Raw genomic sequence first — 12,412 nt, 5'->3', positions numbered from 1 at the left:
TCCCGCATTCCCCACTGCCATCTGACTCAACCCTTATACTCTCCAAGAAGTCTCAAAAACATACCTTCTTCCTGACCTGTTATCAGTGAAACAAACCTTGGAACATTTTGCCATTGTCACCCTTTCCTTGAAAAACACATTGTTAGGGCACCTGGGTGGCTCAATCCGTTAAACATCCGACTTCAGCTCAGGTCATGATCCCACATCTCATGGGTTCCAGCCCTGTGTCGGGCTGTGCTGACAGCTTGGAGCCTGAAACCTGCTTCGGATTATGTGTCTCCCTCTCTCTCTCTGCCCCTCCCCTGCTTATGCTCTCTCTCTCTCAAAAATAAATAAACAAAAAAAATAATAATAAAAGAAAAAACATACTTGTTTGCTTATAAACTAATTCTTCTTTATTCTCCTGTGGCCTTTCCATAATAAATTTTATCTTTCTGATGGGCTTCCTGGAGCAAATTTCTGAATTCTGAAATGATTTGTCTTTGCCATATAGCATGCCTCTGACCATCCTTTCTTACCACTTTCAATTGGTTAGTGCATAAGAAATGAAAACTAATTGAAGTCATCATCAAAACAAAATAGGGACTTTAAATCTGTGGAGACAGCAAAATAGAGATTTTATTGCATTCCAAAAGTAAGGTATAAGTTATTTCGGTCCCCCTGCTGTTTTGCCATTGATTATATAATGGCTGTAAAAAACTGGGTTATGTCACAATCTTATGAAACCTTTATATTTCATGGTTGATTTTTCTGCCATCAGCTAAGCTAGCTGCTGCCAAATCTCTTTCAGCAGAAAGAAGTCACTTTAGGTGAAAGACCAGAATAGCTCTTTCAACGTGGGATGATGTTGTTTGCAGTTACCTTATCTGTCTTTGTCATTCTGAACCTTGATCTAATTACTCACCCATCTGGGGAATTTAGCTTTCAGAATAAAGAAAGAAAACCTTACAAAAGTTCAAGGGTTAAGTAATTGATGAGTCTCAAGGCATCCTATTGCTTTTCATTCATGCAATATTATAAAGCCTTAATTAAACAATAAATAGATGTCCAAGGAAAAAAAATACGTATCAGATAGACTGTAAGCTCCTAGACTGGACCGGAAGATCCATGAAAGTGAAGATGTGGGTTTTATTTGCCAATAGATACCCAGCACTTGGACCGTGTATATTTATCATGAACATAAGCTTGGACCTTAATTTCTAGAGTCAGTACTAGCACAATGGTAAAGACTGTCTGACCTATAACCCAAAGCCACTCTGGACTATCTATACTCAGAGGTGAAGAAACAAGATCTCTTAGTGTAGAGTCAGGAGGCTGAGCTTCAGTCCTAGCTCTCAATAACCAATTATGTGGCTGTAGCCCTTTAATCTCTGTGAGCCTCAACTTCCTTGCCTGTGAAAAGGGAACAATAAATGCTTTCCAGGACTACTTAGAAAAAAACCAAAATTGCTTGATGGCGTCATTGACAGACTGATGGCTAGCAATTCTAAATTCACTTTCCTTGCAAACGAGTGATTTGAAGAATACCAGGTATAACGAAAGTATGATGTCAACAGGGAACAAAGGCAGTTTGTAGAGGCTGTAGATGAAAACATTGATGATATTTATAAATACTAAAGAAATAATTTGATTCCTATACCTTTATTGGAATGTGATGTCTGAGGTCTTAGTAGTTATTGCAAAGCTTTGAAATCATCAGATATAATAGGGTGATGAAGACTTTTATGTGTTTATATTCTTCCTACCTCCAAGAACTTTTAAAGGAAGTGAATGAGCATTTTACCTAGGGACAATACATAATATATTCTATTTACTATGGCTGCCTGATAAATTACCCCAAAACTTTGAGGCTTAAAATAACACTTGATCTTTTATTATCTCTTATGGTTTCTGTGCTTCAGTTATTTGGCAGTGGTTTGACTAGATGGTTCTGGCTGGGTGTCTCTCATGAGGATACGGGCTGATAGCAGGTAAGGCTGAAACCTTTTGAAGGCTGAACTGGAGTTGAAGACTCCACTTCCCTGCTGATTCACTCATGACGAGGAAGTTTGTGTTGGCTCTGGATGGGAGGCCTCAGTTCCTCTCCATATTGGCCTTTTCATAGGACCGCCTGAGGCCCAGGGCACTCCAGATAAGTGTGTTCACAGCAAGCTGCCTGCATTCCTCAGATCTGGGGTGGCAAACTTTTTCTGTAAAGGACCAGACAGCAAATATTTTAGGCCCTGTGGGCCACCTCCAGTCTGCCACATATTCTCCCCTTTTTAATAAACTCTATTTTAGGAGTACCTGGGTGGCTCAGTTCGTTGAGTGTCCAACTCTTGATTTCGGCTCAGGTCATGATCCCAGGGTCATGGGATCAAGCCCCACGTTGGGCTCCGTGCTGAGCCTGGAGCCTGCTTAAGATTTCCTCTCCCCCTGCCCCTCTCTCTACCCAGTGCACACGCTCTCTCTCTCTCTAAAAAAAAAAAAAATAATAATAATAATAATAATAAAATTTAAAAAACTGTATTTGATTTTTTGTTTTTAAGTTTATTTATTTATTTTGAAAGACAGAGAGAGAGAGCATGAGCCAGAGAAGGGGAAGTGAGAGTGGGACAGAGAGAATCCCAAGCAGGCTTTGTGCTGTCAGTGCAGAACCTGATGTGGGGCTCTGACTCATGAACCGTGAGACTAAAGACCTGAGCTGAAGCCAGGAGTCAGATGCTCAACCAACTGAGCTACCCAGGTAACCCTAGAAAACTATTTTAAAAATAAGAGGGGAGCCTGGGTGGCTCAGTCAGTTAAGCGTCTGACTTCAGCTGAGGTCATGAGTTTGAGCCCCACCTCCGGCTCTGTGCTGACAGCTCAGAGCCTGGAGCCTGCTTCACATTCTGTGTCTCCCTCTCTCTCTCTGCCCTTCCCCTGCTCATGATCTCTCTCTCTGTCTCTCAAAAATGAATAAATGTTAAAAAAGAATTTTTTTTTTTTTTTTAAATAAGAAAGCCAATCTTCGCTCACAGGCATGCAAAAACAATTTGCAGGCTGGGTTTTGCCCATTAGCCCTAATTCCAGTCCTTGTCCTAGAGTAAGCAATCCAAGAGACCAAGATGGAAGCTGCCATATCTTCAAAAACTTAGACTGCCAAGTCACACACTATCCCCTCCCATGTGTTCTATTAGTCATTCAGGGCTTGATTCATTGTGGGAGAGGAGTACATAAAGGCATGGATCATCGGAGGACACTGCTACACCGTGCCTTTAAAAACAATATGTCTGAGCAGCACACCAATTGATTAACATGATAGAGCACACAGAGAATTGTCCTTATCTCAAAATATAAGATATTCTACTCCTAATTGCTTGGTATTTTTCTAAATTATTCCCTAAAAAGTCTAGAAAATAAAAAGAATATAAATAACTAGATTATGGGTGGAGACTATCTTTTTATCTTCAAAAATCTCACACAACTCCTAACAAAATTATTTTGAAATAGTGGGCCTCATATTTTTCAGCCAGTTGTGCTGACTTTACATAGACACAGTATGTGTTTACTAAGAAAAAAATAAAAATGTAGGAAAAACATGAGTAGTGAAATATTTATGGAAATACCTCACTGTCAAAGATATAGTAATCACTCAAAATTTTTTTTTCTTTTTAAATATCCACTTGTCTTTTTGGAAAATACCTTTGAGTCATGTTCTCAAAGATAGTGTCTCAATGCCTGGATGTGAGCAAGAATGCGGAGAACTTGACAGAACTTGCCAAGAGCTGCTGGCTTCAGCTGGCTTTGTTGGTAATTTTTGAGTCTCCAAATGATTTGGCTGTTACGATCTTTGACAACAACCTTCTGAAATGAAATAAGGTAAAGCCACCTTCTTACACTCCGTGCTGGTTAAATCACAGGTTGAACTACACCGAGCACCAAATTACTGACTTCTCCCCCCCATTCTTTCCACACCATGACTTCTAAAAAGCCTGCAGGTGCCACAAAGAGGCTGTGCAGATTGGAAGATGTCTTCATTCCTGTATTTCTCATCTTTAACTGAAGGTAGCATTGTCCATGACACCTAAAAGCAGTTCAGTCTTTGAACTTCTCCAGTAAAAAGCAAAATACACTCACACTAATGTGTAATGTATCTTCCAAAATTTATCTTGAATTGTGCAAGTCTTTGTTTTCCAGTTTTGGGGAGTGTATTTCTAAATGCTGGTCCCTGAGAAGGTCTTCCTATGCGTTGTACATACCCCAGAAGGTGTAAGGAAAGAGCAAGGATTTGACTGCACAGAAATGTGCAAAGCTGACCTAAACACATATCAGAGCCACAGACAGATCGGGTGAGGAGCTAATACCCATCTTATGTAAAGAGGGGGCTCTAGGGAACCTGCTCTGGAAGGATGTCCATGGCCAGTTGCTAGATGGCAAGCAAAGTTCTAAGCGCAGAGAAAAACTGCAGTCGATATACAGTGGCTATCTCTAGAAAGTAGGACCGGGTAGGGCTGGTGAAGAGTGGACACGATTACTCTTTAGTTTATAAACCTCCAAATTCTTTGGATTTTTTTTTTTTACAACAATACACATTACTTCTGTAATTCAAAATAATTATAATATGCTAACAATAGCTAAGTTTGGTACAGCACTCTAGACGGTGCTAAGGGCATTAATGACATGAATTTCTTCATGTAATTTTAGTAATAATGCTGTGGGTAAGGTCCTATTATTATGTCTGTTTCACAGGTGAGGAAACTGAGACACAGAGACAAAGCTCATAAATGGCTAAGAGGATTTTAAGATATATAAACTGTAAAGAATACAATTATCCTAAAAAGAATCAGTGGTACTATTCCTAGCTTTAGAAAATAAGTCAAAAATAATTTATAATTTAGGGAATGATTTAAGTTTTCATTTAAACTAATGAACCGGAGCACATTGAACTCATAGATTATTTTTTAAGAGCATTATTAAAATAGAGCAGACACAGCCTTATACTGGATATCTGTGACCTAAATCCTTTGTGTGTTTTAGAAATATCCTTTGTGTGTGCTATAAAAACCCCATGTCAGAATGCATGGTTGCTAAACTGGCTTGTTTAAAGGCCAAGAGAGGGCAGGCAAATCACTAGCAAAAGCATAAACGAGGAGAAATGTGTAATTACAAAGCTCAAATGCTCCAAACCAATTGATGTAGAAAATAAAAATGTGAAGACAGGCCCTTCGTTGGGTTTATTATCTTAAATTGGCTGCATCCTTTGTTGTGGATAGCCAGACAGACTCATGAGAGAGGCAGAGTGCTCACTTCATGTCTGTGGTGACACTCTGAGAGTTCGCAGCCTCAGCTCCTGGGGTTCCTAATATTCCTGTTCTATAAAAGAAGGTAGTAAAATCCACCTCCCCGCCATACCTGAAGACAGCATGTAAACGTACTCTCCCTTTGCTATCAAAGTGACGAGAAAAGCACTTACCTACTGTCCACTGATAATATCAAGTTATAAATACCCATTATCAGTAAGTCCTTGGAGTGAACTGAAATCCACTAACCTTTGAGAAAGACAATGAGCCAGATGTTTCTGAAGTTCCAAAGGGCAGAGCCAACCTCTCAAGAGGGTAAAGTAGGAGGCTACCTAGTCGATCATTTGAACGGCACAAGGTAGAACATCCTGGCCCAAAACATCTTTGGAAACTTTATGTACCTGAAGTTCCACCATTAGATATTCATTCCTTTGTATTGTTGGAGTCTTCCTTCAGAATGAAAGTATCTTCACATCACCTTGCCACATGAGCAGTTAGTTCAAAGTTGGGTCATTGGGAGTAACGCCTAGAAGGTCAATCAGTCCTCAAGTTAGGAGGTTAGGAGGGGCCTGCCCAGGAGAGAGACACAAAAAGATGTTAATATAAACAAACTTCAAAGAATGTGATTATTCTAAAAGGAATCAGAGTTACTATTCCCAGCTTTGGACCACCCCTAGGACTAAAGGAGCTCTAGTCCTTCCCAGGTCAGTATGTCCCACATAAACAGGGCCAGGCTGGTAATCTAGTTTCCAACTGCACAAATGCCTCCAGCTTTGGCTGGGTTCCCTCTGAAGTCACCTTCCCAGCAAATAGCTAGACTTGGTGACTCACTGGCGTTATTTCTCTCTTGTGCTTTGAGACTGTAGACACACAGAGCCGGGCTATGGGCAGTGCCTAGATGCAGACACGATCTTTCCAAGATGGACTCCTGACCCCCAGAAAACTGGCTTTTTTGTTTTTGTTTTTAAATTATATTGTCATCATGGATTTTGTAATCCTTTCCATGGAGAATGAGTCTGTATTCTGCTCTGATTAAGGATCTCAAGGTCCTAGACAGGAATGCTTCCCGCCCCCCCCCCCCCCCCCCCCCCCCCGCTCTGCAAAAGGAACTCACTACACTCACATTCTTTCTCTTAGCATATAACCTACCATCCCCTGAGTGCCAGCAACACTAAACTAAGGGCCATTCCCACCAGCCCTGGCTGTGAAGAGGTTGTCATAACAGAAAACTCTTAATGTCTATTTAATCTGCAGACAGCATGGAACTGGGGGGAGGGAGGAGTGGCAAGCAAGGAGGAAGGAGCTAGCAAATTGCAGAGACAGACACACCCGGTGTACCATCCCCTTCAGAGAACCATCTCAGAGATTAACTCTAGGAAGTGTTAGGACTTTGAGCTCTGAGCAAGGGTTTCCTCACTCAACCACAAAACAAAATGCAGTGAGAGCAAGCTCTGAATTAAGGTGATAAGATAAACTTACCACTAGCCTTCTTCTAACAGTTATCCTTAACATTTCTCTCAGAATCTTCTGAATTTCTCTGCCTCTCTCCAGGTCTCACATTGCTCACTGTTTTACTTGACAAACTCAATGAGTTAGTCAAAATATTTTTCATATAAGTTAAACTGCTTCTTTCTGAGCCTCCCTTCATTTCCTCCCTCTTCCTGGATCTGTAGGAAAAAAATTCCCAGGATGATAGAGTGGAATCAGGAGGAAGTCCTTGCCCCAAGAAGACAATAAAAAGTCAAATAACTCAGCTCTCAAGGACTGCCGGGGAAAAGCCACTCATGGGGCACAATGGCTCCTTTGTAAGTTCACCTTTGCCAAGTGCACTCATTCAACAGGCTTTGGTCTTTCTGGGCATTTCTCTGGTCAGTGCAGGCTCCTGCCCTCCACCATGATTATTTTAAATTTCTCTCCTCTCCCTCTCACCTGCTAACTGGCTTCCTAATGTTATTAAACATCTAGCCACATCCAGATTATCTTCCTGTCGATTTAACACAGAAGTTGCTGGCAGTCCCTTTTTGTCTTTCTATGCCCTATCCTCTGTCCTGGACTGTTCACAGGACACTCACACTATTGATCTCTTCCTCTTCCCTTCCCTTCCCTTCCCTTCCCTTCCCTTCCCTTCCCTTTTCTTCCCTTCTCTTCGCTTCCCCTTTCTTCTCTGGCCAATTATTCCCTCTCCACTGGTTCTTTATATCTATATCTATATATCTATTCCTTTACCGGTAATATGCATAATATATATAATGCATGAGGCAAATATTTACCCCAAGAAGACAAAAGTTTGTCATTTGCCTTTTAACTTTGTTTATTTTTTTTAAATTTGTTTGCCTCCTTACTGTGTTTTGTGTTGTTCTTTTTTTTTTTTGGCATGCAAAGGTTTCTTTCTAAATAATAACATTTATCAAACACTTCTTTCATTGTATCTGGATTTTGAGTTAAAAATACCTTTCCCTTACTAAATACATATATATATATATATACATACATAAAAGGGGTGCCTAGCTGGCTCAGTCAGAAGAGCATGTGACTCTTGATCTCAGGGTTTTGAGTTTGAGCCCCACATTGGGTATAGAGATTACTAAAAACAAACAAACAAACAAACAAACAAAAGCCTTACCCCACCCTCAAGATATCAAGGAATTCACACGTTTTCTTCTAGAATTGTATGGTTTCATTTTTACATTTACAGATCCAATTCATTTGGAATTTACTCATATATGATATGAGGTATAGATCCAATTTTAGAATGTCCAAATGGCTATTCAGGCATCCCAACACCATTTCGTAAAAAGTCTTAGCCCCAGAGATTTGAGATGTCACTTTTATTAGGTTCTAAATTTCTGTATGTATTTGAATCAATTTATGGATTTTCTATTTATGAATCTACCATAAAGAGAAACAAAAAAGCCCTCAAGCCCACATCCTTCTCTAGCTTTTGCCCTAGTTCTCTCTTCCACTTTGTAGTCAAACTTTTCAAAATAATTATCTATACTCTGCCTCCATTTCCATACCTCCATTTACTCCTCAATTCCCTCCAGATTGGCTTTCACCCTTGTCATTCCATCAAAACATTTTGAACTTGAATTGTCACCATGACACTGGATTCCCCAGGCAGATTTTGGGCCACATCTTATTCATTCTCCCAGCAGCTTTTGACATTGTTGAATGCTCCTTGAAATGTTTTCTTTGAGGCACTTGGGTGGCTCAGTCAGTTAAGCATCTGACTCTTGATTTTGGTTCAGGTCATGATCTCACAGTTTGTGAGTTTGAGCCCCACATTGGGCTCCACTCCCAATCACAAAGCCTACTTGTGATTCTCTCTCTCTCTCTCTCTCTCTCTCTCTCTCTCTCAAAATAAATAAATAAACTTAAATAAAATGAAAACAATGCTCTCCTGACTGGCCTACAAGTCTCTACCATCTCTGGCTTTTCCTCCTTTTCCTTAGCCAATTCCTACCTGTGCTGACTGGCCTACAAGTCTCTACTATCTCTGGCTTTTCCTCCTTTTCCTTAGCCAATTCCTACCTGTGCTCCTGCTGCCCTACCTGGCCACCCAGCCCTGGTGTTTCTCCACTCACTCCCACCCCCTGCTCCCTTAATGCCCACACACTGCCAGGGTTGTCTCATCCCTGCCTGTAGCTTCAGTTTGAACCGACCCACAGGTACCTCATCATCCCTCTCTCCCACCCAGGTCCCACTCCTAAGTGAATCTAGACTCATTTTTTGACCCCCTTCATGACATTTTCACTTGAGTATTTCAAGGGCATTTTAAAGTCAGCATGTCCAAAACTGGACCCAAGAAATACCTGTTTCATTTTGCCCTTATCCCCAAATCTGGTTCATGTTCTTCCCTGAATAATAGCATCATCCATCAGGTGAAGAAACCCAAACGCCCAAGTGTCCTCCTTGACTTCTCTTTCCTCACATCCCAGCTCCAAACTATTGCTAAGTCCTCCTGAAGACTTCTCCTATCAGTCTCTCTTCCCCCACAGCACACCCGTGTCCAGGCTATTCTCACCTTGCAGATGCATTCCCGCCATGGCCACCAAACTGGTCTCCCTTCTTCCTACTCTTTCCTCATCCCCGTATTTCTCTCTTCACTTGGCAGCCCGAGGGATCTGTTTGAAAGCAAACCACTTCACTTGCCTCCTGTTGCTCTTAAAATAAGCCAAAGTTGTAATGTGGTCTACAGGAGCCTCTGCAGTCTGGCGCCTACTTACCTCTCCCATCTCCTCTTACACCACGTTCTTTCGCTTCCCCTTGCTCTCTGAGCTCCAGGGAGTGAGCCAACTCTCAGTGTCTTTGTTATTCTCTCCTGTTAATGGGCCTTTCCTCATGCCTTTGCTAGGCTACCTCCCCTCCCCAGCCCAGCCCCTGCCATGCTTTTCCTGTCTAGGACCAACACTCCATCATATCCTCTCTGGACCTCCCTTTGGAAATGTTTTCATCACAGTTAGCACTTGATGTTTACATGGGAGATTTATTTTTAATATCTGTGAGGGCAAGACCACATCAGTCATTTGTTTCAATTTTATCTCAACATCTACCTTCGGGCCCTGACACTGTGCGGAAACAAATGAATAAACTTAAATCAACTCCTACGTCTTTCACAGCCCTTGTTTTCTTTTTTTAAACTTTTAAACAAATTTTAAAAAATTCTTTTAAGATGGTTTTATGAAAGTTGGAATCATGGCTTAGGGTGGAGTCTGATACAATGACCAGAATATTGGGAATCAGGAAATTTTAGTTTTAAATCCAGTCTTATAAACCACAATGGGAAATTTAGGAAAATATTTCAAATATTGCCTACTTCTCCAAAACATGCAAAATATGGCTGCGTCACTTCTAATTTCATTATTTTAGTTACTTTCATATTCTTCTCTTGTGCTGGGTGGTCAAGTTCTTGATGGGATACCACACTGATTTCTGTGTCTCTGTGAAGTCCATCACTTCAAAGTACATAGAAAGTGTTCAAATCAATGTTGAATAAATGAGTTAATAAATGTGTAACACAGGATGGCATGATTTTTTTTTTGTAGCACGGTGAAAATAATGCAATACTAAAAATATCTGAGTAAGAATTGAGAGTATTTCCCCTTAGGTTTAATCAGAAGTAAAATATAAACAGAAGTGCCCAAATGTGGTAAGTCTTTGGTCAGAGATTTGAATAAGCAGAGCTGATGCCAGGTCAAAGCATGTAGTAGGTGTTCAAAAAAGACCTTAGAAGAAACTTAAATAGGGAGTTGAGAAATATATAGGCATCTGGAGTTGACAGAATATCAGTGTAGGTGAGGCTCTTCAAGAGAGCAGTGAGTATGGAAATTTAGAATTAGTTTCATTTATATAAAACAGAAAATGTACTTAAATGTGATAGAATATTTTTCTTCATGTAAATGACTTTTGGCTAGTAGCTAGTCCAGTGCTGATATATTGGCTCCGTGATCATTTGGGACCAAGATCCTTTCTATCTTGTTGCTTTGCCATTTAAATGTGTAGCTTCTCCCTCATAACCAAAAATAGTTGCTTGGGTTCAAGCCATTGGTATCTCCATTCCAACCAGAGAGAAACAGGAAGAGAGAAAGACGGCCATGCCTAGTCCTTTAGGGACACTTACTGGCACTCATATCCCATTGGTCAGTATTTAGTCAAGTGGCCACAACTAGCTGCAAGAGAAGCTTGTGAATGCAGTCTTTGATCGTGAAAGCCACACGCCCAGTAAAACTTAATAATCAGAAAAATTAAAAGAAGAGTTTGTGTTGCAGGAAATGAAGTTAGGAGGAAATCCATGGAGTAAGCCAGTATTCACATTGCTAGTTCGTACACATAGACTGCCAAGTGCTACACAGCTGGCACAGGTAGTGGCCAGATGAGTGATCATCAAACCTCAGATGGATCTCAGCATCCCAGTGAATCCCACACTGGTGCCCGGTCAGCTCCCTCCTTCACGCCCATAGAGCCTGTTCCAAAGCTTTGCTACTCTTTTAAAGCCTGTCTTCTGCCTCTTGGATCTCTGACAACCCAGAGGAAATGGATGCTGTCAAGCCTGGGTACCTCAGTTTCCCACTCCCATATCTACAACCTTGTCTCTCTCATTCACCCCCACAACGCCTACCCTCTAGTTTTGTGTTTGTTTTCTTTCATTCTGTGTGTTATGGCGTCCTTTCCCCTGATTAAAATAAACCCTGCCTCTCAAGAAACAAGTCCCAGTGGATATTATGGCTTTTCTTAATATCTTCCCTATCCCAACACTTTCTAAACATTTTCAAGCCTCCCCTATCTTGAAAGACAAAAAGAAGGTTCAGGCCTCCCTTGACTGTGTGGTCAAGCTACCACCCCGCCCCCTCTCCCTCTATTTGCTTACACAGCCCAGACTCCTAGGAAAAACAGTCTACTTCCCACCTGCTGCTTACTCTTCAACCCATTATAATCCTATTGCAACCTGACCTCTGGGCCCTCCTGTCTCCCAAAACTGCTCTGGTCAAGATCTCTGATGACCAATCATTAATTGCCAAATCCAACATTCTCTTTTCGGATTTCATCTTTCCTAATATTTCCTTGGCACATGGCACTGTTGATACTTTTCTTCTGGAAATTGCTCTTATGAGCTCTATGCCCGTTTCTTTTCCACCTCTCACTGGTGCTTCTGAGATGCCCCAAGGCGATCTCATCCCTTTTCACAACTTCAAATATGTACTCCCTCTACGCTGATAACTCCTGCATCCCGATCTGCAGCTTCAGATCAAAAAGTTCAGGTACAGGGCACCTGAGTGGCTCAATTGGTAGAAGTGTCTGACTCTTGATTTCGGCTCAGGTCATGATCCCAGAGTTGTGGGGTTGAGCCCCAAGTCCTGCTCCATGCTGACAGTGCAGAGCCTGCTTAGGATTCTCTCTCTTTTTCTCTCTCCCTCTGCCCCTTTCCCCTGCTTGCTCTCTCTTTCTAAAATAAAAATTAAAAAAAATAAAATTAGGGTTTTTTTTAAGTTCAGGTAGTTCCTGGGATGTTTTCACCAGGATATTAATTTGCTCATATTTCTTTGAATAGCATTTTGGGCTGGATTCAACTGGGCAATTCTGCTGATCTTACCGGAGTTCACTCATGCAGCTATAGTCTCTGGTGGTTCATCTTGGCCTAAAAGGGCCTCATG

The 12,412-nt window shown here is 41.2% G+C and overlaps 1 protein-coding gene across 2 annotated transcripts in view; it reads right to left on the bottom strand.

The window, feature by feature from the left end:
- Positions 1–5,612, bottom strand: part of SHLD1 (shieldin complex subunit 1) — a 96,745-nt gene extending 91,133 nt beyond the window's left edge. Inside the window, exon 1 of one of the 2 annotated variants that reach the window (XM_047851879.1) lies at positions 5,511–5,612. The gene's annotated coding sequence lies outside the window, so the exon portion shown is untranslated. The remainder of the gene's footprint in view (positions 1–5,510) is intronic. The other variant, XM_047851875.1, reaches the window with a different exon arrangement.
- Between the last annotated feature and the right edge of the window lie 6,800 nt (positions 5,613–12,412).

This window comes from Prionailurus viverrinus, chromosome A3 (assembly GCF_022837055.1).
Source record: "Prionailurus viverrinus isolate Anna chromosome A3, UM_Priviv_1.0, whole genome shotgun sequence".
NCBI lineage: Eukaryota > Metazoa > Chordata > Mammalia > Carnivora > Felidae > Prionailurus > Prionailurus viverrinus.
This window is presented reverse-complemented; position numbering and strand designations above follow the sequence as displayed.